The following is a 10,507-nucleotide window of genomic DNA, read 5'->3' as shown; positions in this document are numbered from 1 at the left end:
TCAAGAAGAGTTTGTATTTAGGTACTTAAAAAAATGTCACATTTGTAATAAACAATTACTTGTGATTTATTTTTTTTTGGTTGCAATTTTTTCTATGATTATTGTTAAACGCAACAGTAACTATTTGAACATGTTAATCAATAAGCACTTAAATGTTTTAAAGAAAAAAAATAAAAATAATAATAATTCTGTTATTTATACACCCTCACGTTGTTCTAAATCAGTATGACTTGTTTTCTTCCATGGACCACAGAAGGAGATGTTATGAAGAATATTTACTTCTTTAGTCACAATTCACTTACAATACATCTTTTTACTATTCATTAACCTTGTGCGACCACTCGTCCACATGCGTGGACATTGTATTTTGGCTTTCCTATATGTAATGCATAATTTTAATTAATTTAACTCTCTAAACGAGTCACGTGACACAATACCATAAAGTAAATTTTTATCAGCATGCTGATAAACATGATGTCCACATATGTGGACTTTTGGGACATTATTCCCCCAAAAGTAAAACAAAAAACTAAAATCACGTTAGTTATTTTCATTAACATTCAACATTAACACATCTGTGTCATTTTGCTACATAAAAAAACCCACATATTTTTATATATATATATATATATATATATATATATATATATATATATATATATATATATATATATATATAATACAGGGTAGGGAGGGTTACTTTTGAAATGTATTCCATTACAGAATACATGATGTAAAATTTTATTTGTAACGTATTCTGTTAGATTACTCAAGATCAGCAACATATTCTAAATACTTTGGATTACTTCTTCAGCACTGGTAGAAGACACAAAACGTATTATTAAGAATATGATTTTGCCCTAATAGGAAAGAAATTATGATCCAACATGAATTTTCTTGATAAAAAATATGATTGTGTCTGGTCACATAGCATTTTAGTTTATCGTAAAGCTGACAATTTACACAAGGTTTAATTCTATTTGTTCTGCTCCAAACTTACTTCAAATGTACTTCTCTGTCTGCTCTGATGAATGTAACACATCAAAAGAAAGTGTTTCACCGCTGTTCAAATTCACTTTGGATCGCATCATTTACAGTACATATATAAATGTTTTCCATCTGACAGGACTAAATATTAAATGAAACAAATGACAATAAATAACTTTTATCGACAGCAAAGTAATCTTCAGTAATCAAAATCATTTTTGAATGTAACTGTATTCTAAATACCAATTATTTAAATTGTAACTGTAGTGGAATACATTTACTTATATTTTGTATTTTAAATACTTAATCTCGTTACATATATTTCATTACTCCCCAACCCTGTATATATATATATTTATATTTATCTCTGTACAATATGGTTCTGGTATTCCAGATGATACTTTGAATCAGAATTATGCTCATATCTGATGATATCTCAAAAACATGAATAACCAAAACTCCTGGAAACATTTTAATGAAAAAGACTTTCTATAGCTTGGTACTATTTAAAATTTCACAGTTTAGTCCCACTGTCCACATGTTTTTAGGAATATAATTTTTAGGAATGTATTTATTTATTTATTGTGCTTGTTTATATGTGCTACTAGCTACAAATCAAAAAGGTAAATGAAAGATGCACACAGCAGACACACTCTGGTCTAAGTGAATGGGTACTGATGTTAACATTCTGCCTAGCATCTCCTTTGTGTTTCACAGAAGAAAGTAAGTCATATGAATTTTTATTTTTAGGTGAACTATCCCTTTAAAGAGTCATTGTCTGGGATTGAAGACTTTTCTCAGATAGTATAAAATATTGCTCTGTGTAATTTGATAATGAAAACATTACTTTCATTACTCAAATGATAGATGTGTTCTGAAATGTGTTTCTCATGGGTTCAGTGAAGCTTGCCGATGGGCATACACAGAACATTGTCTTTATCGAGCGCTGTTGTGTCCTTTATTCACAGTGCACTTGTCATTTAACCATTCCCTCACACCACAGGGGCGAGAAAAGAGCATAAATGCCGTTTTATCTTAGTATCTCATTGCCTCTCAAAGCTTCTCCTCCCCTCGCCCTGTCAAAGAATCTGGCTTGCATTCTGACATTAATGCATCGAGGGGTGTAATTCCAATTTGTTCCAAAGCATCTATTAATTTGCCCATTTCAGGGCCATGCAGGAGAATCCCCTGTAAGGCCACTGAACCATGAAAGACATTATCTGAAGGGCTCCGTTTCCTTCTCTTTTTTTTTGTGCTTTTTTTTAGGTTTTGAAGAGGAAGGATTTCGTGTTGCGCCGGCGATTGATGCACATTGATGACAAGTCGCTGGCTCCTCCAGCCATTTGAGATGGACCCCCTGAAGCTGGGCTCCCAGCATGCAGCATGCGGAGTGTGTCATTAAGGTTGTAATAATGGCAGCGGGTGTGCTAATGTCAGAGTGGCCCACTCGTTCAAGACCCCCCATACCCCCTTACACAATCTGATTACAACTTCTGCATAACAAAGAGGTGGTGACTTCATGCTCTGTGAAGGAAAGCTTTGCTCAGCAACCCAGATGTTCAGAATAACGTTAATAAGAACTTGAAAAATGCCATCTGCATGTAATAAAATGTCATATTTACAGAAATAAAAGCACCCTCTGAAGAAATTCAGGTACATTCTCAGAATAAGATGTACTTTATAAAGTACAAGGGCTGTCAAAAAGATGGTACTCTCAAGGGGACTTTTTTAGACCTCTAGTTTTTAACGCGTTTGGGGACATAATTGTACCCTAAGGACCAATTGTGTACCTTTAAATGTTCATTTTTTAATATTTCCTCTAATGTCTCCAACACACTATAAGACATTCAAAGTCGTCGGATTGCTGTACTGTTCACATTACACAACTGTCTGTCTATAATTGTGTATCTTGTTGCTGTTGTTTGCACATTACTTGAGGGATTGGCGACAGAGGGTCACGTTACTGGGGATTTCATTTGTATTCCCAGTAACTGTCTGGTCTCCAAAATACATTTCACAACAAAACACATGCGAGAAGTGACACAGGAAAGTGCAAAAGATCACACCTGAGACAGGAGCTCTCACGCTAGGCTGGAGTTCTTCCCTCTAAAAATGGAGGTCTGCAAGCAGCTTACGATCCAAGTTGTTTGTGCGCTGATTTGCAGTGAAAAAGTACATGGAGGAGAGAATGGTTGGGGAGATGCAGGCAGCAAGGATTGTCTGTTCTGCAGAGAAAGTTGGTGGTAAATAAATAATTTTGCTATGAACGCTGGTAGCTGCCTGCTGGTGATGTGTGCTTGACAAGGACATGTTTGTGATTTTATTCTGATAAATAATAAAGAAGATAAAGAAGAGAAACTCTATTATTGTGCTCACCACACACATAGATACATGATAAAACTGGGTTCAGGGAGCTGCTGTGGTTGAAGCATCATAACATATTTCACACTGCAGTACTTGGAGTCTCAGACAGGTCTAGATATTTAACCTGCTAAATATCTCTCGGGCATCTGTGAAGCATTGTCACTCATGGGAGCGAGCACCGATTTGCCTCTGATTTCTGGCTTTTGTCGGCAATCTCCTTTAACTTTTGGCAAGTGGAAAATCAGGTCTAAAATCGTGTAGTGTAAACTCGGCATATTGAATACAAATATACACATATATATATATGTGCCGTGTTAGCACACTGAAACAGCAATGTGATAGATTGTGAGCAGACTTGTAAAGCAATGGCTCACATGTGATTGACTAGGAGTTATCTAGCTAATGGTGCGATGATGTACAGCTGCTAGTCTTCCCGCTAGAACAACGCTGCCCTTACGTTTCTCGTAGTCAACATGCTGAATGCAGGAGAAATGTGCTGGAGTAAAGACCTGAGTGACCAAATTGTTATGGCCAGATGACAGATTCAGAGCTTCTCTGAAATGGCAAGGCTTGTGGGGGGCTCCCAGTCAGCTGTGGTCCAGTGGTACCTACAGACAGTGGTCCGAGGAGGGACAAACCACAGACCAGAGACAGGGTTCCCAAGACTTATTTTAAGTTTTAAAGTAAGGCACTGCCAACTGCCATTTTGGAAATCGCCTATTGCAACATTCTTTAAAATATCGCATTTTGTGTTCTGCAGAAGTAAAGTGGGGGGTGGGGGGGGGTTCTGAAAATAATTAATCTGAAAGTCATTCCATCCATTTTTCCTTTACACAAACAAACAAAGTTTCCACATTCAAATTACCTGTCAACTCCTAATCAAGCTAATCCTTGCACTGCCAGCCCCCGATCCACTCCTATGCAACATAATTTTAAATCTCTGCCAGCTTCTAATATTACTCCTGTTTGCTGAGGGAATTAAGACAGTAAAGAGTCACCTATGAGACAGCTCGACATTTCGATCGGCACTCTGAATATCCACAGTCTTTCACTCCTTGAGTTTTAATTGCTCCGGATAATACTTAAAATAACATCACCTTGGTATCTGAGAGCTGTGTGGATGACCTTTTCAAGACTATGTAGTGCTGTGACATAGTCATTTTCTAGCTCTTAATGTACTCTGAGAGTACTCTATTCTGAGAGAATGTTCACAGGGTGCTAATCTGTACCGCTCAACACCTCGTTCTACACATAGTCATAAGGACAGGGGGGTCTTAAAAGGGTTCCTGACACACTGGAGTTAGACATGTTAATAACTCTTATTTCAAACTGCATGTGGGAAATGTTGTATCAAAGATGACAGTGTAAAATGTAATGTGATTTTCTGTTCTTAAAGGCTTGTAGGGATTTTATTCAATCTTGCAACTTTTAACAAGAATATATCGGTAATGAAGCAGATGTGACAGCACTGAAAGGGTTTTAGAGATATCATGTAATTGTTGCCTTGTTAGATTGACTATCTGTAAGATTACCATTTCCATGTTGAATTTAATGCAAGGCTCTTTAGTTAATTTGGGATATTTTTCAGTTGGTTAAGATAATTATTGTCATGTTTCATTATTTTAATATATCTTTTGTTAATGAGATCACCCCAAAAAAATATGAATTTTGTTATTGTTTACTCAACCATATGTCGTTCCAAACCCTTTTCGCTTTCTTTCTTTCATGGAACACAAATGGAGAAATTAGGATGAATGTTAGAGACTGACTTTTATTGAATTGAAAGAAGATATAATAAAAGTGAATAGTGTTTGAGGCAAGCATTCTGCCTGATATCATCTTTTGTGTTGCACAGAAGAGAGAAAGTCATACGGATTTGAAACAATGAGCGTGTTTACATGCACAGTCTTACACCGATTATGCTTAATTAGCAGACAATGCGTGTGGTCATTTAAACGCTATAAACCCCGTAAGAATAAACCATTTGATACTGGTAGATTTTTGCCCATTTCGCATTTCATGAAAACACCTTTACCCATGTTCTCACCGGCTTATCCAGTGTGTGCATGTGTTGAACGTATGTCTCTTCATGGTCTGAGGTCAAAAGGAGAGAATAAAATGATTATTTCAAATCTCATGTAAACACGGTTTTCTTGCTTTGTCAGATTTATAAAAAAAAAGAAGCTGATTTTGGGGAGTAATCAGCATATTGGTGTGCATGTAAATGTGCTCATTGTGAAAGAATGATAACAGAATATTCATTTTTTATTCCTATCAGATTTGGCTGGGCATTGGTTAACTTGTGTTAGGTGACTGGGTATGTTATTCTAATATTAGCTATGAAAAAAAACAGGAATTTATTTATCTTCTGTTTTTTTACAGGGTTATCAACATCAACAACTTTTGTAAGTCATGTCAAAACCACACTCATTAATGGTTGCATAAGACAAAGAGGATGAACGTTTACATGTTTTCTTTCCTTTCTTCCTATGTCTTTTTTTTCTCTTCATCTTCAAGGATTTCATAGCTTTGTGTATTCTTATTTGAGTGTAGTAACCGTTTTCAGTGTCGTAAGTATTTAGATCATCAGTTCTGTACAGCAGAACAGCTACTCTCTAAATGCAGAGTACGTAGACTACGTAGGGCACCAACTCCAGTTGCGGAACACTTGCTGTGTCTGAAACCACCCCCTATCCACTATATAGTACACTATTTCGAGTGTCCACTATTTTGTAAGAGTGTCTGAATTCTGAGTGAGCCAATCGTTCCCTACTTTTGTTCACTCATTCTTATCCACAGTGCACTCTAATTTCAAGTGTACATTTGATGTACATTCGACAATGGTTAATATTGCACAATCCACTACGGGGAAGACGTATGAGCTGGGAACTGCTTCCTTCTCTCAAGTGATTTACATGGATTTATATAGTTAATACGCCTGAAGTAGCTGCGATAGTTTCCAGTACCCCCACGAGGGTGCAGAGTAAATGCATAAATACTGCTTATGAGATGCGAGACAAAGCACACTGATATATTGCTGCACTGATTTAAAAATGTACACTTAAAAACTGATGTCAAAAGAGCTCAGTTACAGAATCACCCTGAAAATGACCATCACATTACACAGAAAAGCCCGCGTTAGAATTAGAGCCATAACTTACCTCAGCGTGATGCCTTAAATTGAAGCTGTGATTTTAATCTTGATATATCAGCTTGTCTTGGTGTTAAATGAGTGCATTGCATGACGAAAATATTATTTTTTTCACTGTGTGGAGCGAAGAAAGTGTTTCACTTTGAAGAGTTTGATACTGATACAGTGATTGAGTGACAGTCTGTGACACCAGCTCAGCGACTGCAGCAGTGTGAACTTCCACTCATAAAAGTCCCATTCAATAATCTCTCAATAAATTACACATTAATTTAAATGTAACCCAGTAATGTAATGACAGTAATGCCACCCATTGTAAAGAAGTAAACGTTAAAAAAATTTCATAAGAAATGGACTTGAGTGAGAGTAAAAAGTACCCACTTTTAAACCTACTCTAAAAGTATTTTTCCCCAAAAAATATACTCGAGTAAATGTAACGGAGTAAATGTAGTGTGTTACTACCCACCTCTGCCTAAAGTCAAAAGTAATCACATTTTGCAACAGAGTTCCCCAATCTCTACTGTTCTCACAGTATGCATTCTTGCGTTCTGCCTATATACACAAAAAAAAAAATGTTCACGGTAAAGTAAATATACCAGAAAAGTTCAAGTACTCCCTACATTGAATAAGTCGTTTTACATTTAAACATGTAAAAATGAATGATTTAGCTTATAGGTAAAATATTTATCTTTACAGTGGTTCATCATGTATCAATCCTTAAGTAGAAAAGATTGTCATACTTATTTGCTAATTTTAGTAAATTTCACTGGTATATAAAATAAGAATATTTTACTTAGCTTTTCGAAGCTGGTGTTCCCAGCATGTTTTTATTGTTAATTTTGTTATTACATTTGGTAACTTCTTGTTTTGTGCAGTCTGAAGTTTATTTTCTACTCAATATTACCCATTCATGATCCAAAAAATAATAACAATTGTCTTGTTGACTGTCACCATCATCGTGTTTAGTGCACCAAGTGTTGAGGTCTGCATCGTATTTCCATTGCTGGTAATTTAGTTAATCAAAGTGTATCAAAGGAAAACATTTATCAAGGATACAGGTAAGTAAAAGTTACTGTATCTACTAAAATGTTTAAGTTAAATTTACTCACTCATGAAGTTAAGTAGACTTTATTTCATTTTATATTAAAGTTTACTAAGAATAATGTTGTGCAAAAACATTTTAAATATGCATCAGATGGATGCTTTTAAAGAATCTAACTGGTTTACAAGGTAACAAACACCTTGTTTTTAGGATGCTGTATCAAATTAAAAGTAGTTGAAACCTTGAAAGTCGCATCTCACGATACCTGCATTCTGTTGTTTTGTCCAGCTGTCAGGAACGTGTCCTGTCTCATGGTCATGTCTAAAAGGTAATCTTCCGGAAGCTGAAAGTCATGCGAGAGTCGCATGCGATGTTAACACGTTGTTTTTATTATGTTTTTTGGAGTCCCACAGAGCCCCTACACCCTAAACCCACCCCTAAACCTAACCCTTCCCCTAAATCTAACCCTAACCCTAACCTAGGTGACCGCAAATGTGAGTATCGTGAAACTTTGGCATTCGGACTGTTCCGTTCTTGACTCACCCCTTTGTTACCGAAAGTCATGTTTCCACTAATGGGACAGTGCAAGCCAGGGCTATCAACTGGTCAGCCCGGGCCAATTGTCTCAGATCTCACCTTTAATATGCTGCCCTGGTGCCAGTGTTAAACACCCCGCCCATTTCACAAGCAAGAGGGAAGCTCAAGCTGAGTTACCAGACTCTAGGGACCGGTGGAGACTGAAGATGCAATTTAATTATTTAATTTGTTCTTTGCTTGGTAAAAGCAAGACCTGACTCAGCAAAACTCTGCCTTTGACACTTACCCTGTCTCAATTCCCAGTTGGCCATCTTTGGCCCAAGGGTAATTAGCGGGCAAAAGCAAATTGGCCATTGGCACAGAGGAAGCCCAGAGGAGGCACGATGAAGCCCCAGAAGTGACAGTGGAAATGCAACTGGCTCATGGACACAATCATTTGGCCCGATAGTGGAAACGCGGCTATTCTGTGGCTACACTGCTTATGAGGATTGTTGAGGACTGCCCCCTGCTGACAGGGCTCGCAAATGACTGCAAGCTTCTATTTTTGTGGTATCAACTATTTCAGACAAACCCACAGCCTAAACAATACAGAACAACAAAACAAATTGTGTTTGTTTGTTTAAAACATCAGTAAATGAGCAGTTCTTGGTGAGAATAAGCAATAGTCAATAATGCCGATGGTCAAATATTTGGCTATGTAAGACTGCCATCCAGAAACTGTTTAGTCCTCCTAGGCAATGTATTGCACGCAGTGAAAAAGCAGCATGTTTGCTCTCTGAAGTACACTGAGTCATCTCAGTGCTTTACTTTTGTTAGTTGTAGGTGGCATCATTAGGGGAACATTATGTGCATTTACATTTAGCATTTGCCCAACAAATATCCCGTTGGCGTGCCTGAACATGTCAGTTAAATGTCAGTGTTGTATGAGACATGTTCCTCTTGAGTGATGTGCCAAAATCTGTTAAGAAAAATCAGGTATGTGAATACTTTCATCTCCAAAATTGATTAATGTAAAATATTTTGACAGAGGCACAGATGAGTTTAATATGAGTTAATCAATGAGGTCACAATTGAGGTTACAACAAAGCCACTTTTAAGGTCATTGACCGGGAAACCAATAATGTTAATTTTGTGGCCATTGTTAAGGTAATTGATCATTTCATCCCTGACAACACCAAATGTGGTTTTTAGTTTAATGACCACTATTATACATAAATTGTTGTTAACATGATGACACCATGACTAGATTAGTATGAATATTATTAATGAAATATTGCCTTCACAGGTAAGATAATAAATATGACATTATGAATCAATGACATCATGGATAAGGACACAGGAAAGGTCTAGAAATGACCCATAAAGTCATTTTTTGAATGATCACTGACTTCACCAATATACTAATAAGAGGCAGCTTTTAAATATCTAATTAACTACAAAAGTACAGATCCGAGGTGATTGATTTTATGTTTAGGAAATCAATGAGCTAATCAATTAGAATATTAGAAAAGGTTTAAATTTAGATTCAGAACCTGTAACGTTGACAACATATGAAATTAATATTATAAATTAACCATTATTGTTTTTCTCAACTGTAGAATTTGCTTAAGTATCACTCCTGTTCTCTTTCCATCTCTTTCACTATATTCAGTCACATGTGTATGACCCTGGCTCTATTTCTGAGTCACTTGTACTGTTCTCATTCAAGGCAGTAAGGTTTCCACTGCCCTTGGTCCTTGTAAAATTTACGCCCATATAAAAAGGTAAATACCCTGCAAAGTCTTACTGTTATAAGCTACTGATCGTCTCCCTATTACAGTTTTATGGACTGTGTAATTTAGATGGACCCAGCATGGCGTCCTATAACTCCCTGTGCCCCTTCATGTCCTCTATCCTGTCTTTACAGACTGCTCATCTCAAATGCATTAGCTCTTATGACAGTACACACCATTTAAAGGATAATACATATCAATTCCTTATTGCCTTGATAAACAACATTGAATTTACTGTTTAATCGTAAATGAAAAATTGCAAGAATGCAAGAATGTGTCCTGTGTGAACGCCCCTAAGTCTACAGTATCTCAGATTGACAACAAAATGAATGGCTAGAGCGTATGTTCAATGATATTGAAATGAAACACAATATATTGACTTCTAAATATTTTTTGTAACGTTTAGTAAATTTTTACATTTATGCCACAATACTAAATATTTAAATCTTTTTTAAGGGGCTTTTCTCAGTAATTATGTATCTTTGTGATTGTAAAACAGTTAAAGGATGGGCAAGAAGGAGGCGAGAACCGGCTTGTCAACATAAATGATAATTTAATTAAACTCAAACCAAAAGCATAAACAAACACACACATGACGGACATGCCCGTAATTCTCTCTCTCTCGAACCATCGTCACCGGCCGCCTTTATCCCTCGC

Source organism: Xyrauchen texanus, chromosome 26 (assembly GCF_025860055.1).
Source record: "Xyrauchen texanus isolate HMW12.3.18 chromosome 26, RBS_HiC_50CHRs, whole genome shotgun sequence".
NCBI lineage: Eukaryota > Metazoa > Chordata > Actinopteri > Cypriniformes > Catostomidae > Xyrauchen > Xyrauchen texanus.
Note: the sequence above shows the minus strand (reverse complement) of the source record.